General features: G+C 45.1%; 1 protein-coding gene and 1 long non-coding RNA gene across 2 annotated transcripts in view; one reads left to right on the plus strand and one right to left on the minus strand.

The window, feature by feature from the left end:
• Nucleotides 1–17,729, plus strand: part of LOC147465436 (uncharacterized) — a 98,305-nt gene that overhangs the window by 9,051 nt on the left and 71,525 nt on the right. The window lies entirely within an intron of this gene.
• Nucleotides 1–17,729, minus strand: part of LOC147465437 (uncharacterized) — a 98,803-nt gene that overhangs the window by 8,509 nt on the left and 72,565 nt on the right. The gene's annotated exons all lie outside the window — the stretch shown is intronic.

The raw sequence follows: 17,729 nt of genomic DNA on the forward strand, positions 1-17,729 counted from the left end.
GGCGACAATGCGACGACAACGCGTTGAAAACGCAGATTTCAACGCAGATGTTGAAATCTGCGTTTTTTGTGCTGAAACTGTATACCTTGATGAATCTGACCGTGCAGCGAGGATCTGCTGCGAGAAGGTGAGATCTGCGAGGTTCGGGGGTTCTACTGCGGGTACTGATTGCTGAAAACTGAAAACGTTGGATCCTCTTGTTGATCTTGTCGTGATGGAGCTGCAAAACGCTGATGGATCAGTCTGATGCAAAAACGTTGGGCTGAATCTGTATTCTGCTTCAAAAACACTAGGCTGAATTCTGTCATGCGAGGAAATTTGCTAACGCTAGAGGATCTGTTGGTCTTGCTGTCACCAAGAATCTGCAATTGCAAAAACACTGGCTGATCTGATGCAAAAATGCTAGGTTCTTAGGTGGCTGAAAACGCTAGGTCTACTACGGGTGTTGGTCTTGCTGAGAAGTTGCCTGTTGAGCAAGGTGCTTCTGCTGCCTCTTCTGCCAGAAAGCGCTAGCGCTAGGTTTCTATATATACAAACTTAGCAAAATTGCCCGACCTAGTTTCCAACAAAAGTCACTTTAAAAATAAAAGTAAATATGTCAAAAAAAGGGATCATAGGTCTATGCACTGTAAAAATGCTCATGATGGAATCCGATGGAAATCTGATGATCATGCTGTGTGCAACCAGAGGACATGCATCTAATCTAAGTGTCTAGATATGCACAGTCTGTGAACAGACTCACAAAAGTGCCAGATCACTTCCTATTCTAGACTTACTTGATTGAACTGAACCCTGGTCATGCTGTAGCTTGTCCACGGACATGTGAACTGAACCCTGGTCATGCTGTAGCTTGTCCACGGACATGTGTCACGTGAATCCCCTCCTTTTCAAAGTGAGGTACTGGTACCGAACTGTATGGTGTTGAGGGAGATCGCCAACAATGTCTAGAATCCTGGAAAGGACTCTTCGTCGGCACACTCTGAAGCGTGGGTCATGCGATATTTGAACTTCATAAAGGTCTGCAACGCTTGTTTCTTTGGGCCGCGCCGAAAACGAGAGAGTCTTCTGAGGCTTCTTCGATGCTTCAACTTTGTCGATAGGCATGCGTCTACCTTCTGCAAGAATCTCCGAGGGTGAAAATTCCTGAAACCACTTTCAACACAAAAACATGAACATACCCATTCCACGTAAAGTGACTGGAAAAATTCTAGTCTTTCGAAAACACTGTGCATGCAATGCAGATGAACAAAGTGATGGAGTGCCAAACCGTTCAGCAAATACATACAAACAATGGGGTCGAAACTTGACTTTCTGATCTAAATCATTCAACTGTTGCAAATCACAATGGAATTGCCTATGCTTGATGCTCAATCCTTCTTGTGCTGTTTTGGGTACTGTGTCATGCCAAGGAAGAGACACGGGATGTGAATTCCTTGGGTGCAAACATTTCAGCTTTTCATGAATCATCCGCATACATACGTGCTCAATCTTCAGTGAAACGTGCTCAACGAACAATATGTCATGCCTATGAAAAAGAATCACATAAAGACGTTGACTAAAATACAGGAAACGATTACAAATGAAACACTCGTACAATGCGTGCTGACTAATCATTCGAACACATAATACTTCCTGTGGGGGTTCTTTGGACCTCGACTCCTTGAGAGCTAAGATCGGTTCTTCGTGATTGAGCGAATCTGCAATGGGGTTAGCTTCACTAGAACAAGTATCAACTAAGCCATCATTCTTGTGAACAATCACATCATCATGCTCGTGAATAATCACATCATCTTCCTGCAGATCATCATGCGTGTGAGAAATCACATCTTGATCATGCAAATCATCATGCTCATCATTATGCTTATCATCATGCTTGTCGTTATCATGCAAATCTTGTGTGGCATACTTTGGAGAAGAAGAGACTGAGAGAGTCCTTTTCCCAAATCTTGTGCATCTGTGCCTGCACTTGAGAAAAGAGTCGCAAGATCTCTTTCATGTGTCGGTCGTTCATTGCTTGTCTTGCTTTGTTCTCGCGATCCATTTTTGCTTTTCTTTCTTCGTGCTCACACGCTATGGCTGCCATTCTTTTTCGTATTCACGGTCTATGGCTGCCCTTCTTTCTATTGTTCTTGCTTTGCGCTCGTGCTCCAAGGCGACGTGTTGCGCTTCTCGTTCTATCCTCCTGTCCATAGTCATCTTATCGAAAGCTTCCAGAGGAGTTAGTGCAATCCTTGGCGTAGATGGGGAAGGGGGATGGTCAGAAAAACCTCCTGGTGGGGAAAACTCTTCTTCGCCACTCCCATGCTCACCACCTCCATGCGAAGTATCCATTTTGCTACGGGTGATGACCATCCACTGAAGTCTTGGGTTCTTAAGTTCACGAGGAACTTGGGTTCTTGTGGGTCTTGGATTCTTGGGTTCTTGAGGGTCTTGAGGTTCTTCTTTCGCTTGCAATTTGTGTTAGAGAAGGATCTTCTCTTCACCCGAGTTCTGCTCTTTTCCGCGGGCACCCCTTGGCGGCCTTGCGCTCACACCAAGGTTGCTTTTTTGCACCTCATGTCGATTGGCCGGCCGTCAAGTGCACGGTCCGCTCTTAATGAGTGAAAAGAGGCACAAGGGGAGGCTGGACAAGCCCTTCTTTCTTGGGTTTCCTGTCACTCTTCAAAAACACGATTAGGAATCGACACACCCAAGAAATCTTGGGTTACGTGCGACCTCAACAAGCAAAAAAAAAAAAAAGTGGTTCTTGTGGTTCTTTCCTTGAGTGATACAGAACACTGCCAAAGCTCTGATACTTGTGGTTCTTGTGGTTCTTTCCTTGAGTGAATGTTGAACTTTGCTCAAGATAAGTGCTCCGAATTGTGCTCAAGGTTCCTTTTACTCATGGAAGGGAGAGCTCTCGGTTCCTTTAGTGAGAGAGTGCAATGGACACAAACAAAGTGGTGAACATTGTGAATGAAGGTGCTGAGACTGAGAGATAGAGAGAGAAGAATACGACACCAGAATGTTGTCAAACCCTCCTCCGAAGGCCCCACTCTCTATGGCGAGAGCGATCTACTTATGATTGCACAAATCTCTATAATGCTTGGACTTGCCGACGATGTCGACGACGATGAGGACGACGATGAGACGGGCTGAAATCTGAAAATGCTAAGGGCTGAAATCTGCAAATCTTTATCTGCTGAATTCTTACTCTATGTCGATGACGATGTCGATGGCGACAATGCGACGACGACGTGCTGAAAACGCAGATGCTGAAATCTGCGTTTTCCGGGCTGAAATTGTAAACCTTGATGAATCTGACCGTGCGGCGAGGATCTGCTGCTGGAAGGTGAGATCTGCAAGGTTCGGGGGTTCTATTGCGGATACTGACTGCTGAAAATTGAAAATGCTGATCCTCTTATTAATCTTGTTGTGATGGAGTTGCAAAACGCTGATGGATCAGTGTGATGCAAAAATGCCGGGCTGAATCTGTATTCTACTCCAAAAACGCTAGGCTGAATTCTGTCTTGCGACGGAATCTGCTAACGCTAGAGGATCAGCTGGTCTTGCTGTCGCCAAGAATCTGCAATTGCAAAAACGCTGGCTGATCTGATGCAAAAACGCTAGGTTCTTTGGTGGCTGAAAACGCTAGGTCTACTACAGGTGTTGGTCTTGCTGAGAAGTTGCTTGTTGAGCAAGCTGCTCCTGTTGCCTCTTCTGCCTGAAAGTGCTAGCGCTAGGTTTCTATATATACAAACTTAGCAAAATTGCCCTATCTAGTTTCCAACAAAAGTCACTTAAAAATAATAAGTGAAAAATGTCAAAAAAAGGGATCATAGGTCTATGCACTGTAAAAATGCTCCTGATGGGTTCTGATGGAAATTTGATGATCATGCTGGCAACCAGAGGACATGCATCTAATCTAAGTGTCTAGACATGCACAGTCTGCGAACAGACTCACAAAAGTGCCAGATCACTTTCCTATTCTAGATTGACTTGACGGAACTGAACCTTGGTCATGCTGTAGCTTGTCCACGGACACATAGGGTTAGATGTGTCACGTGACATCACACCAAACATTGACTTTTGGCGAGACAAGGTAAGGTGCACTTCTTCCAACCTTGACAAGATCTTATCACAATCATTGATATGATTTGCCGCTTACTTGCAGCACCCCCTCCAGTCCAGAGCCATATCTATATCACTTACATCACTTCTTTTTGATTGGCATATCATCAAGAAAGGGCATCGTAGTTTGAGGTATGAAGTCAGGTAGGGCTTTGTTCATACCATCCCGAGGGAGTCATTGAGGCTTTCGCAACTCTCAAGGTTGCGGTGACAGAAGCGACGTGTCTCATCCTTGCCTCTTGGGAACGTGCACATCTGGCCCTATGTGCATGTGGACAAGCTACTTCATGACAAGGGTTCAGTGAGTCTAGATTAGGAAGTGTTCTGGCACTTTTGTAAATCTGTTCGCAGACCGTGCATGCCCAGACACTTAGAGTAGATGCATATCCTCTGGTTGCACACAACATGACCATCAGCATTACCGTTAAATTCCATGAGGAGCATTTTACAGTGCATAGAACCTATTTTCCCTATTTTAGCCAATTTTCACTTATTATTAATAAGTGACTTTGTTGGGAAACTGGGTAGGGCAAAGTTGCTAAGTTAATATATAAGGAAACTGGGAGTCACTTAGTGGAAGCAGAAGAAGCAAGGAGAGCACAGACAATCTCTTTCAGCAGGCCCTCCAACGCGACTTCTCAAGCAAGAACCTTGCCCAAGTACCTAGCGTTTTCTGCAAATTCAGCCCTCAACCTAGAGTTTCTGGATTCTTCAGCAAACGCCAGCAAACTACAAGATTAGCCAGCGATTGCCTTGTTGCAGATCCCTATTGCAATGGTGTCGTCGCGAAGGAAAACCTCAGCACTCCAGCGTTTTTACAGCCTGCTGTCCAACGTTTTCAGTTATAGAAAATAGCGTTTTCAGCCCTAAAAAAGCCATCAAGTTAGCAGAATAGCCCCCCGACTTGGTGCAACAGTTTCCGATTCGCAGCATTCAGTTTTCAGCCTTAGCATTGTCATCGTCCTCCTCTCCGTCGTCGACGTCGACATAGCATCGTCAAGGTCTCACAGCATCAACACCTTGTATTAGACTTGTGCAATCAATAGCAATACACCGCTCGCCATAGAGAGTGGGGCCTTCGGAGGAGGGTTTGACAACATTCTGGTGTCTTATTCTTCTCTCTCTATCTCTCAATCTCAGCACCTTCATTCACAGTGTTTATCCACTTTGTTTGTGATCACTTGCACTCTCTCACTAAAAGAACGGAAGGCTCTCCCTTCGTAAGTAAAAGGAACCCATGAGCACAGTTCGGGGCACTCATCTTGAGCAAAGTTCAACATTCACTTCCGCTGCACCTTACACCTCTAGGAGGAATTGTGTTGTTTCTGTCTCCATTGTTCATGGCCCATTTTGAGGGTCCTTCATCCCCATTCTCATGCCTGCGTTTCTCTTCAACAATCATTGGCTTGACGTTTGGCGATGTACGCATGTATTGACAAAGAGTCTACGGGGTCATCCCGTCGTGTTTCTAGTTGAATGCAATCTCCAGCTTCATGCGAAACCCCTTTAGTCATTTTATCCTTCATAACAGATTCTATTGTGCATGGCCATAGTTCTCCAATCATAGTAGATGCTTCTTCTCCAACCTTGACTCCTTTCTGCTTAATAGGCTTCGCCTTCAATCCATAGGCAGCTGCATCAACCATTGAGAGTAATGACGTGGCATGACCTAGCGGATAGAGTGCGGACAGAAAGCGATTAAAGCGCATTGAAAGATACAGAAGAAGTGGGACCTACTTGCGAACCAAGCTGAGAGGCCAAAAATAAAAGGACTTTCACTTTTGTAAGTTGTACCAACTTATAGGTCCTTTTCGTCGACAGGGCCCAGAGAGACTAGAGGATTAAAATAAAGCGGGACTCCCAAATTGCGTGGAGATGCTGTGCGGATGCTCATCAAATTGTGTTGGCTGTGGGCGTGGCATTTGTACGGTTTCCCGCGATTTGCGTTGGCTGTTGGAGTGCTAGCTTTTGGGACCCAGATGCTTTTAGACTTGAAGCTTTTCATGTACACTGCTTTTGAAAGGCCCATGGCCTATAAATAAAGTGCCAATGCTGTAAAAAACTTGGACACTCCAAGTCAAGAATCAACCGCGACAGCACCAAATAACCACTTCAAAACAATTCACAGATCACAATAGGTTTGCACTGGCCCGGCGGAGTTCCGTGCCTAGAGATATTGGCCCCAAAGACTGGCGCCCCTTTCGGTATTTCTTTTTGTATTAATCAATCATCAAAGTACAAGAGAGCGGTTAGGGTTTCACTCTCAGACTCTGCGTCCAGATGTTCTGAGAAGTGAGGCCCTCACCACTAATTTAAAGGTTACAAGGGATGCCCAAAAGCAGAGCCCCAAAAGCTTTTAAAATCAAAAGCATCAGTTCTCTCTCTCTCTTAGAGAGTCTTTTCTCTTTTTTTAATAAAAAAAAGCAAAAGCAAAATTCGCGTCGCTCATCATTTTCCAAAATTTTTTTTAAAAAAAATTTAATAATCCGCCTCCGCGATTTCCGGAATTTAGGGTTTTTTGGCAAAAATTAGGGTTTGCAGGAATTTTAGGGTTTCTGGCAGAAATTAGGGTTTCTGCTTTCCGCCACGTCATCACTTTGTGACATACCCCCCTCTTGAAAGCATTGTAATCGATCGCGATTACGCCTGCAAAACCGACAAAAGCCATAAACCGTCTTAGCAGACACTGACTGTTAGTACCTACGTACTAGGAACGCACATCTAGCACATGTACAAAATCGACAGTCACATCACACGACATCACAGGACATCACCAGACATCACAGGACATCACATGACATTCAACATTCATTCGGATCTTAGACCATGATTTATTGGCAATGTAGCTAGCAATCACATCTAGGTCCAATCGGGACTTCATCGATGTCCGATTGACTAACCCCTATTGCAACCATGTCTATTCGAGATCAATCAGACCAAAATGCTGCAGTCATTTCGGCATCAGTTCCTGCACTCACAAGAAGTCAAGAACAAATCAGTATCATTATCAAGAATTCCATTTCATAAAGTCATCCAGCAGAATACTGTCAGCTCTCAGTATCCCTGAAGCTCATAGAGACATCAGTGACTTTAGTATCAAAATCGAGGCATCTGTTGACAAAGGAGCGGAGTAACTCCCCTCTTGTGCATCCCACTGCACCAGATCTTCGGCCAAGCTGAGTTTCTGGGTTCCGTTTGGAGTAGACTATGCTAACATCGAGGTAAAGTTTCACAATCCGAGGAGTATCTGCTAGGTCCTCCTCCTCCATCCACTTCGCATCAAATGCAGGAAAGTTCTTGAACTTAACCAAGAACCCGCCTTCGGACTTTACCCTTCTTCGTATCATTATGTGCCAAAATCTGTTCAGGAACAAGGATCTCCTCGTTTTCTTCCACTTCGGGTTGCTCATCAGGCTCCCCATCATCAGGCACATCACCCTTAACAGGTTTCAAGAGACTCACATGCAATGCATTGTGAATCCTCCAAGTATCTGGCAGTTTCAATCGGAAGGAGACATCATTTATCTTGTCAGTAATCTGGAAAGGTCCGTAGTATCACATACTAAGCTTTGGAAAAAGCTTCTCCTTTCCCTTTTTCTTTCTTAGACGTGCCTTCTCAAAAGTAAGAGCACCCAATCATCCTTCATCAGTTTCAAGTCGCGACGATGGCGATCCGCTGCCTTTTTCTGTCGTTCTTGAGACTTCCTTAAAGTCTCGCGAACCTTGGCAAAAGCCGTATCCAAATCTCGCGAATATTCATCCGCTTCAAATTTCTAATCTTTCGTGCTCAGGAAGGATGGAACCTTCGCAGCAGTTTCAACAATCTCACATGGCGTCTTCCCCGTCGAAGAGTGTATCGTGCTATTGTAGGCAAATTCCACCAAAGATAGGTTCTTTTCCCATTGAGTCTTCTGATCCGAGATACAAGACTTCAATAAATCTAAAATCACTGAATTGGCAATCTCAAATTGCCCGTCAGTCTGCAAGTGGAACGATGACGAGAACTGCAACTATGTGCCAATGTTCTCCCAAATTGCCTTCCAAAACCAACTCATAAATCTGGGGTCTCTGTCGGAGACAATCGTCTCAGGCGTGCCATGTAATCGGAAAATCATCGTGATCATTCTGTATTCTCGGGAGATAAAAAAAAATGAAATCCATTTCAATATTTTCCCAGGGGCGGGTGGGTATGGGTAAAGGTTGTAACAATCCCTGTGCCTTATGCCTGTCAAACTTGACCTTCTGGCATACCAAGCAACTGCGCACAAACTCCTCTACATCCTTCTTCAGTCTCCGCCAAAAGAAATCTCTCTCTACCCTTTTCATGGTGGTAGCAATGCCGCGGTGACCCGTAAAAGGTGGACAGTGGCAATCAGTCATAACCTTTTCCCTCAACGGCTGTGTAACTCACAACATAGTCTTTTTCATCAAGTAGCCTTCCCGAAGGGTGTATCCAGCTACTGTCTCTTTTTCATCAAGTAGCCTTCCCGAAGGGTGTATCTAGCTACTGTCTCCCCATCCCGTATCCGTGTGAAAATATCTGCAAAACCTGTATCTGTGGCATACTGATCGACCATATCCTCGAAGCTCCTATGATGTATCGCGGAAATAGCCAGAACCAACGGTTTCCGAGACAAAGCATCTGCCACCACATTCTTCTGTCCCTGCACATGGACAATCTGGAAGTGGAACTGTGACAAGATGTTCACCCACCGCATCTGCTTTTCCGAAAGCTGCTTCTGTGACAAGAAGTAGCGCAAACTCTGATGGGCTGTAAAGACAGTAAAATCCGCTCCGAGTAGGTAATGCCGCCACTGAGTAAGAGCGTGGATAACCACCAAAAGCTCTTTCCCATAGATCTGTGCTGTCATCTCCGGCCTAGAGAACAAACGGCTCTCGTAAGCTATGACATGGCCTTCTTGCATCAAGACCGTACCCAGACTACGACCACAAGCTTCACAATATACTTCAAATGACTTCTGCAAGTCCGGCAAAGTCAAAATATGATCCTGTAGTCAATTTCTCTTTCAATGTCTGAAAGGCAGTCACCTCTGTGGGTCCCCACGAAAAAGGTACTCCTTTCTGTGTCAAGGTATGCAAAGGGGAAGCAACCTCTGCAAACTTTCGTATGAACCGCCTGTAGTACGAACACAGTCCCAAGAAGCTTCTAGCTTCATGGACATTCCTCAAATCGGGCCAATCACGGATAGTCTCTATCTTGGCCGGATCCATTTGCACTCCTGCGGCTGACACAATGTGTCCCAAAAAGTGTATCTCTGGTAGGAAAAATTCACTTTTCTTAGCATTAATCACTAATGTGTGATCTCGTAATGCCTGAAAGACTTGAAGCAGATGATCTCTGTGTTCTGCCTCATTCTTGGAGAAAACAATGATGTCGTCAAAGAAAGTGCCAACAAATAGTCTGTACTCTCGAAAAATCCTGTCCATCATCCGGTTAAATGTCGCAGGAGCATTGGTTAAGCCAAAAGGCATCACCAAAAACTCAAATAACCCAAAAGTCGTCCGAAAAGTTGTCTTGTAGACATCTCCTGGTGCTATCCTGATCTGATGATATCCACTCTTCAAGTCAATCTTGCTAAAGCACGAGGATCCCTGTAACCTGTCAAGTATATCATCGATCCTAGGAATCGGAAATCTGTTCTTGATGGTGATTTCGTTGAGAGTGCTATAATCGATGCACATTCTCCAAGATCCGTCTTTCTTCAAAACCAACAACATTGGAGAGCAATACGGTGAAGTACTAGTCTGGACAAGACCCTTTTCCAAGAGGTCTTTCACTGAGTTCATAATCTTTTCATTCTGTACTCGGCTCACACGATAAGGTGGCCGATTCGGTGGCGTGCTTCCAGATATCAGATCAATGGTATGATCTTCAGGCCCTCTCAAAAGCAATCGGCATGAGCGTGGAGAAAAAAAAATCTTGCCGTTCTTTTCTTCAGGTCAAAACATATTCAACCTTTATCCATCCTTCAGTTCTTCCAAAAGAATGAGTAAGAAAACTGAAGTTCATCAAGTACAATCTCTAAACCCTTCATTTATCAAAGTCGCTTTCTCGGCCCGGTAGTCAACCACTGCGTAGTTCTTGTGGTACCAAGAATCCCGAGTAGAACGTCACTCACGTGCCCTGAACACCCCTGTCATTGCAAACGAAGTTTGCCAATGCTCGGTGTAATTGCAACATCCCATTCGGGTGCCAGTCGAACTACCTCTGCCTGTGGCGTCAGTCTGTCGGGCGTAGTTCCAAATCGAGCCGCCAATTCCAAGTGAAAAGAAGTTGGCCTTGGCTCCTTCAAAAGAGCTTCCCGATCCTTCACTTTGCCCCGAAAGCGGCAAAGTTTGTACTTTCATTCATTAGATTCGGTGCAGGTCCCATGCCATGTGGTACCAGTTCTGCTTTTCTATCTGCCTTTTCTGCCACATTCCTCAGCTGCTCTTAAACTCTTAGGCCTGTCGTCGTCTTTATCATTCTGTTCTTTCTGTGCCTTTTTAGGGCACTTCGCGGAGATATGTCCAGTTTCCCCGCATCCAAAGCACTTCCCCTCCCTGATGTAGCGAGTCCGCTCCTGAGGAGTAAGTCTAGGTCGTGCATCCTTTTTCTCTGGGTTGCTCTCTCTTTTTCTACTTTCATTCCCAGAAGTCTGTCCGGTTCGTTGTGTCGTGACCTCGTCTGTGGGGTAGGTCAAACTGCCAGAGTGAATGGCAAAGCCCCGCTTCGCATGACTCATCAACTCCTGAATAGAAGCTGACTTCTGTTCCAAGCAGTGATCTCGGATCTCTGTAGGTAGACCCAAAGTAAACCGCTCAATCTATTCTCTGAATGAGATCTTCTTGAATGAAGAGGCGGGTAGAAAAGAGCTCCAGAATCTTTCACAATAAGAATTCACTGTATCGCTCTTGGTCATCCGGAGATGGTTCCAAGTAGCTCGTATATCTCGCTCAAACTCTTGAGTCAACCAAGAAGAAATAAAAAGCCTCTTGAATTTCAGCCATGTAACTGGCACAGTCTTGCTTAATAGAAGCGTGGACCACCAAGTACGAGCATTCCCCTTAAAGTAAGAGGCAGCTCTCCGAATCTTGGAGTGCTCTGAATAGCGTCCTCCCGCGAAAGCGATGTCAAATTGCTGTATAAAAGACAAAGCCTTCAAAGCATCTGAGTATCCTGAAAAGTATCAAACTTGATCGAGTGGCCACCTTCCTTAAACTCTCGGACTTTCTTGCTTTTATCTTCGAGAAAGTCATACTGGTTGGCTTTGTAAAATTTCTTCTTGTTCGCATAAAACTTTCCGTCATCGAAATCTGAGCTGTCTGTAGACGAGTCCTCAGTAGAACTGTCAGTCTCTGGGCGAGATGTAGCCTTCTTTGCCTTTTTCTTGCCCGTTCCGAAGCTTTGTGTCTTGCTTCGCTTTTTGCTTTTTTCTGTCTTCTTCGCTTTAATCCGAGGAGCTAGAAGACTTGTCAGAAGAAGAAGAAGAAGAACTGGGTACTCCTTCAAATCGAACACGCTTCTTCCGTTTCTTTGCTTTGTCGAATGTCGAGTGACGACCCAAATATCCCGGGAAGTCAGTACCTTTGTTCTGCTTTTTGTCGTGCTTTTTGCCTTTCTTTTGCACGTCGAAAAGCTGAGCAATCCGTGCATCAACCACGTTCTCCAGTTCCTTCTCCGTATATTTCTTGGAGGCAGAAGGTTTCTTGAGAGCGGGTTTCGGGAGTGGTGTTGTGGTTCTCTGCCACTCCATCTGTACCTCTTTCAAAGAGGTTTGGTTCATATATTTTGCCATCTTCGGGTCCTTGGCAAAATTGAGCATAATCTTTGTTGCATCACCAATCAATTGACGACGCTCCATCTCTCTTTGCTCCGCCTGAGTAGGCCGAGGCGGGCCATACTCTCTGTCTGAATCTTCGTTGTGATCCCAGCCCGCATCTCCAGATGCAGAGGGAGTCGACTGATCATTGCCTGAAGCCATAGGTGCCGCGGAAAAAATTTTTCGGGGATCGGATTTCCCGTAAAAGAGAAATCGGCCGTGCTCTGATACCACTGTAACAGACTTGGACACTCCAAGTCAAGAATCAACCGCGACAGCACCAAATAACCACTTCAAAACAATTCACAGATCACAATAGATTTGCACTGGCCCGGCGGAGTTCCGTGCCTAGAGATATTGGCCCCAAAGACTGGTGCCCCTTTCGGTATTTCTTTTTGTATTAATCAATCATCAAAGTACAAGAGAGCGGTTAGGGTTTCACTCTCAGACTCTGCGTCCAGATGTTCTAAGAAGTGAGGCCCTCACCACTAATTTAAAGGTTACAAGGGATGCCCAAAAGCAGAGCCCCAAAAGCTTTTAAAATCAAAAGCATCAGTTCTCTCTCTCTCTTAGAGAGTCTTTTCTCTTTTTTTAATAAAAAAAAAGCAAAAGCAAAATTCGCGTCGCTCATCATTTTCCAAAAAAAAAAAATAATTTTTTTTTTTAATAATCCGCCTCCGCGATTTCCGGAATTTAGGGTTTTTTGGCAAAAATTAGGGTTTGCAGGAATTTTAGGGTTTTTGGCAGAAATTAGGGTTTCTGCTTTCCGCCACGTCATCACTTTGTGACAAATGCCTCGGTCTCAGGCAGATACGCTTGGGAGCACTGTTGAGATAAGGACCCTCGGACATTGTACTTTGTGAAGCTTTAATAATAAAGAAATACTGAAAGAGGCTCCTGTCTTTGGGGCCAATCTCTATGGGCGCAGAACTTGGCTATGCCGTGTCGTCACTCTCTCAGTTTTGTTCAGTTCTTTCAGTTTGCTCATGTGTGGTAGATTCCCGACTTGGAGTGTCCAAGTCTGTTACAGTGGTATCAAAGCTCAGTCGATTCTTCTTCTACTAAGGATTTGATCTCTTCACTCACAACACACATGGATTCAGTCTACGAATCCCAGCAGGAGGAAACTGAGGCGCCCGACCATTCCGGCCCAGCCAAGAACAACGAAGATTCCAATTGACATCGTCCATCTTCTGAAGATTTGGAGCAATACGGGCCATCTATTCCTACTGAGTACGAAAGGATGGAGATCTACTTTTCATAACGCCAAGAAGGCAAAGAAACGAGTTAGATTTGAGGATGATTCCAAAAGAAAAGAGTTGCCTCGGGTTCTTATTTAAAGGCCCCTTGGGCTCTCAAAAGCAGTACATGAAAAACTCCAAACTCAAAAGCTTCTTGGCCCAAAAGCAGCCAACGTGAATCGCGGAAATTTGTACAGCCTGCCAGGTGGCACAACACAGAACGCGAAAATCCATACTACTGCCACATCAGCACGTCAACGTTATTTTTGGGTTTCTGTATAGTTTTGCCACGTCATCAAGTCCGTACAGTTCTGCCACGTCATCGGTTTGTGAGACAGTGTCCAAGTCTGTTACAGAGATGGCATGGCTAGTAGCCATGTCCTCAACTAACTTCCTCATCCCTCCTTTGCCAAACTTTGTACTTGTTTCACTTAAGTGAATCTTGCCATCTCTCAAGGAAATAAGCTCCTTCATCAAAGTATCTTTGAAACTTTCTCAGCTCCTCCTTGCATGGTCAATACTATCACACCATATGCATCTATGCACAAAGCTTTCTCTGTTTTGAGATCTTTTCCTTGTAGATTGGCCTGACGGTTGCACCTTTTCTTCTAGCCTTGCAAGCTTTAACTTCAGCTCTTGCATTCCTTTAACACTATCATGTGAGATGGATCTCACTCTTTGGAACCACAATAACATTCTTTGTGGAACTCTGAGGAACCCATGGGGCTTGAGTAGGGTTGACTATCATCTTGTCTCTTCGTTGTTGTTGCTTAGCTAGCAACGATACTATATCTTTGATCTCATTCCAATTAGTCTTTAGGCCCTGTTCAACATCTTTGTCCTCAAGTAGTAATTGCAACTTCAATTGAATTTCTTTCCCTGTAGCTTGCAAAAAGAGCTGTGTTTTCTTTGAATTTAGGATGTTTTTTCAATCCTTGAGAGTTGCAATAGCGCACCTCAAGTTCCCTTAGAAGTTCGGTAGGCAAAAGTCCCTCTTTTGGCCGAACTACCCACTCTACAAATGTCCTTTTTGTCACCCTTTCAGAGTCCTCCATGAAATACTCTTCCTTCAAAGCTAACTTAAATGCGTTCCAAGTTTCCCCATACTCATTTTGAATTCCCCTTGCATGTTCTTTAATCTCAAGAACCATAGCTAGCTCAAAACTTCGTACGATCTTTGCTTCAGGCACTCCATGCAGTGCCATTTCCTTTACATATGCACAAAGATAATTAGTTACATCTTTACCATTAAATTGATCCATTTTCTTTGCCACTGAGACTGAAGGGCTTTGGTTGACAAAAGCTCCCTTCTTTCAGCAGCTTGCTATTGTGGCATAAACACAACAAAGGCTTGAAACATTTGCATGCTGATCGGAGCTAACCGCATCTACTGTTGGTGTTGTTGCTCCATAGCTTCAAAGCTTTGTATTGAGACCTTCAATCAAGCTTTTGAGCCCTCACCCTAGCCTGTTTCGTGGTGAGTACACCAAAAATGTGTCAAGAAGTACGCATTGCGGCTAGGAAAGCGTTGGCCAAGCCTCTGACTGTGAGGGTTCAAAACTAAATCAAGCAAATCGCAAAGATTTGAAGCAAAAGACACATAAAATGTGAAAAACTCCAGCCATGAAAGCTTCACTTTAAAAAAGAACCAAGATCAACTCAAAACTCTTGTGTGTGTGAAGATTTGGTGAAGCCTTGTTTCCAATCGCACAGATGCAATGTTCCTTTGCCTCGATAAAAACCCTAAATTAACGCTTCAATTCTTTGTCATGACCATTCTATGGAAGCTTTAGAACTTCATTAGAGAAGCTCAAGTGGTTGTTTGATGAGGGGAAACCCTATTTGGTGGACTCACAACCTTGAACATGTAGTAGAAACAACACAGGACTGCACTAGCATCCTGACTTGGAACTACAATATCTCCTTTGTTAGATGTCCGAAAGAGCTCATTCTTGGCTCTAAAAACTCACGCTCAGTTTGACTTGTTTTCCATCCAAGAGCTGAGAGGGGGTGTTAGAGTTCAGCTTGGTGGCTCCACAATCTCCCAGAAGCAGATTAGGGAGTGAGGGCTGTTTTGTGGCTATGTCTGACCGTCTTTGAGGTAGACGTACCTTTACTCGGCGATGCACTACACAGTGTTGCCCACTCGGTAGGTGGCATGAGGCGGGACCCCTTTTCCTAGGGTTACCCGCCCGGAATCTCCAGTGTTCTACAGTTTTGCTTCTAAATATGTGACCCAAGTCACTTTTAGTGAGTTTACATATTTATTAGCATTTATTGGCCGTTTTCAGGATCGTGGGGTTTTTATAATGGATAGAGCAATATGCCTATTGCCCTTAACATGCATCGCCCCCCCCCCCCCCCCCCCCCCCCCCCCCCCCGGGTATAGTTTTGACGTGTTGTATCAGTGAGGAGAGCTTCAAGCATTTGGGCACACCCTCTCTCTAATGTTTTCTCTCTCTAGCATTTTTTGCTTGGCACCATCTCTCTCTCTCTCTCTCTCTTCCCCCCCCCCCCCCCTTGCGTTTTGCCGGCAATCTCTCTCTCCCTCTCTAGCAGTCCACTTCCCCTCCGCTCTGAGCCCCTACGTGTACACGTGTACTTGCAAATTGCTACTTGTGCCCGTTCTGTGGGCGGTACGCGATTGGAGTTTGTCTACGAGGAGATTTGTCGTGATATATCGGAGATCTATTGGCTGCCCGTTCCCGAGAGGAGGTTTGCTCGCGATTGCCAAGATTATCACCCGATTCACTCTTTTTCGCTGCTCCTTTGACAACTCGGGCGTTTCTTCCCATGTTGATCCAGCTAGTTCGTCGATGCCTTGCCTGTTTTGGGCTCCTTCCTCTTTCCTTGGTTCCTGTTTTGTTTTTGCTTCTGTGTTTGTGTGGGTGTGTGTCCCTCTGATGGCTTGCTTCTAGTTGTGTGGGTATGTGTGCGTGGAAGCTTACTTTTGTGTGTGTATGCATGCGCGCTCCTTGTTACCCTCTCAAGGCTTGCTTTCGGGGGTGTGCGCGTGCGTGTGTAGTTGAGAGCTTGTCCTTAGGGTTGTTTTTTCTGCTTATTTGTTTCTGTTTCATCTTTTTTTAGTTTTTCTTTCCTATTCTTTTGGTTGGCTTGGGTTGTTTGTTTGGGGTTTTGGTTATTGTTGTTGCTTGTTAGCGGCTGGTTTGTTTGGGGTTGGCTAGCTGATCTCTTGTCTGCTCTCTCTACCAAGCTTCTTCAGCCTGTTTTCACCTGGATGTTGTGTCAAAGCCTTCTACATTGTCTCCCAGAAGTTCCCTTTCCAGCTATGGTCCATAGGAGCCACCTTCAGCAAGTGGACTGCTCACTCTTCTGGATGAAAGCTACTTGTCAGCTCTGGTACAGTGCTTTGTTACCCAACTTGTGCCATCCTCTTGAAGTAGCTTGACGATGTCAGTTGCCTCTTCTCCCTCATCTGCGTTACCAATTGCTCTCTCCCTTCTGCTCCATTACCTCTTGCTGCCACGTCAGCAACTTCTAGCAATTTTGGGTCCATGCTTTATTTTAAAAGGTTTTAGGCTCCTGGGCCCCGTTCCATAAGTTGGGCGGGTTAGGTTTTTAATCCTAACCCTTTTTAATCCTAACCCTTTTTAATCCTAACCAGGAACCTGAAAGTTGGTGAAATTTCTTCTGCCTCTTTTGCTAGGGTTTAGGCCATGCCACGTTATCGTTATCACTTTGTGAAAGGCTTGCCCTCAAATAGTGATCACTTTGTGAAAGGCTCGCCCTCATGTGATTTTTATCTCTTTGTTTGCATTTGTGGTTATGTATTTATCAGGGAGGTAGTATGGCCTGGTTTTCTTTACCTGGGCCCTCAAGCGCACATGTATTCATCTTTTCTGCTCCTTTGATAGAATGATGACGTGCAGCTTTGCCCTCCAAGATGAAGGGTCTAGCTGTCTCTTGTTCCCTAGAGGGAAGAGGGAGCCACCAGATAGGGTTCCACACCAACTTCCAACAAGGGAAGTGCGGCTCAAGGTAGGCAGGACGCGTAATAGGGTGTCCAGTAGAGTGAGATCCTACCGCTGTCCTTACCAGAATGTGCACGTCATCATTCTATCAAAGGAGCAGAAAAGATGAAGGGTCTAGCTGTCTCTTGTTCCCAAGAGGGAAGAGGGAGCCACCAGATTAAGGGTTCCACACCAACTTCCAACAAGGGAAGTGCGGCTCAAGGTAGGCAGGACACATAATAGGGTGTCCAGTAGAGTGAGATCCTACCGCTGTCCTTACCAGAATGTGGCTGCCCTGGGTGGAAAATGCTGCTGTACACCAAAAAGCAGCAGGCACGCTCGCATTGGGCTCAACTGCATGAAATAGATGAGGCTTTGGGACTCTGGAACAGAGAAGCCATATTCAGAGCTGTTAAGGCTCAACCCAAAAAAAAACAGCAGCAAGCTAGCAACCAGCAGGTGATGAGGCACATATAGGAAAATTTCAGGTGATGACATTAAGCTGGAATGTAGAATTCTCGTGAAGAAACTGCAAAGTGGCTTTAGAGATGCAAGTGGACGACCACTATAGTGTGCAACTGTAT

Source organism: Adiantum capillus-veneris, chromosome 1, assembly GCF_014529385.1.
Source record: "Adiantum capillus-veneris isolate H3 chromosome 1, ASM1452938v2, whole genome shotgun sequence".
Classification (NCBI taxonomy): Eukaryota; Viridiplantae; Streptophyta; class Polypodiopsida; order Polypodiales; family Pteridaceae; genus Adiantum; species Adiantum capillus-veneris.